Source organism: Bison bison, unplaced genomic scaffold (genome assembly GCF_000754665.1).
Source record: "Bison bison bison isolate TAMUID 2011002044 unplaced genomic scaffold, Bison_UMD1.0 scf7180017858736, whole genome shotgun sequence".
Classification (NCBI taxonomy): domain Eukaryota; kingdom Metazoa; phylum Chordata; class Mammalia; order Artiodactyla; family Bovidae; genus Bison; species Bison bison.
Genome location: NW_011489308.1, coordinates 21,047 through 21,596, shown reverse-complemented (window position 1 = coordinate 21,596; position 550 = coordinate 21,047).

Below are 550 nucleotides of genomic sequence, written 5' to 3'. Positions count from 1 at the left end.
CCAGCACCAGGGTACTTTCCAATGAATAAGTTCTTCCCATTGGGTGGCCAAAGTATTGGAGTTTCAGCTTCAGCATCAGTCCTTCCAATAAACATTCAAGACTGATTTTCTTTAGGATGGACTGGTTGGATCTCCTTGCACTCCGAAGGACTCTCAAGAGTATTCTCCAAAACCACAGTTCAAAAGCATCAATTCTTCGGCACTCAGCTTTCTTTACGGTCTGACTCTAACATCCATACATGACTACTGGAAAACCATAGCTTTGACTATACAGATCTTTATTGGCAAAGTAACGTCTCTGCTTTCTAATATGCTATCTAGGTTTGTCATAGCTTTTCTTCCAAGGAGCAAAGCGTCTTTTAATTTCATGGCTGCAGTCACCATTGGCAGTGATCCTGCAGTTGTGAGAGTTTGACTAAATGCTGGATATTTCCTTCTGGCTCTAGGAGGGTCCAGGTCATTAGAGCAGTCAATATCAAATCCTTGCATTTAAAACATAGCTTGAAATTATAATCTAGTGAACTCTTCTCCTGAGACACTCTCTGGGTCT